We start from the raw sequence: 519 nt of genomic DNA on the forward strand, positions 1-519 counted from the left end.
GGGGGGGAGGGGGTGAGCGGGATGAGGAAAATGAAGAGAGAAGGAGGTTAGATGGGTTGGATACAAGTGTGGTGTTGTCTTCCCCCCCCCAGCAGCAAGGTGAGGCTGCATACAGTAAGGGTAAAATTTTAAAGGTGTCAGCTACACCATGGTACTGCCCCTTAAGGCCTTAAGGCAGAGCGTGGGATTTATGGCCTCCCTCCCTCAGCAGCGAGGTGAGGCTCCACACGGTAAGGGTAAAATGTTAAGGGTCTAAGCCACACCATGGTACTGCCCCTTTGGGCAGGGTGTGGGAGAGGTTTTTGTTGGCAGAAGTTCCCTCAAATAGAATACAAGGACTCCACAGGATGTTACTTTTATCTTGGGTATCATGCAGGTAAGCCATTAGGTTCTCCGTTCTCATAGGTGACAAAGCTCCTGTACCTGCTCCTTATTGTATGGGGCAGAGGGAGATCCCCAGTGTCTTAGTATAAATGTGCACATGGCAGAAAGGAAGAAGTGAAGGAGGCCCTTTGCAAA

The sequence above is a fragment of the Nanorana parkeri genome, unplaced genomic scaffold (assembly GCF_000935625.1).
Source record: "Nanorana parkeri isolate BGI_ZX_2015 unplaced genomic scaffold, ASM93562v1 scaffold11, whole genome shotgun sequence".
Lineage (NCBI taxonomy): Eukaryota > Metazoa > Chordata > Amphibia > Anura > Dicroglossidae > Nanorana > Nanorana parkeri.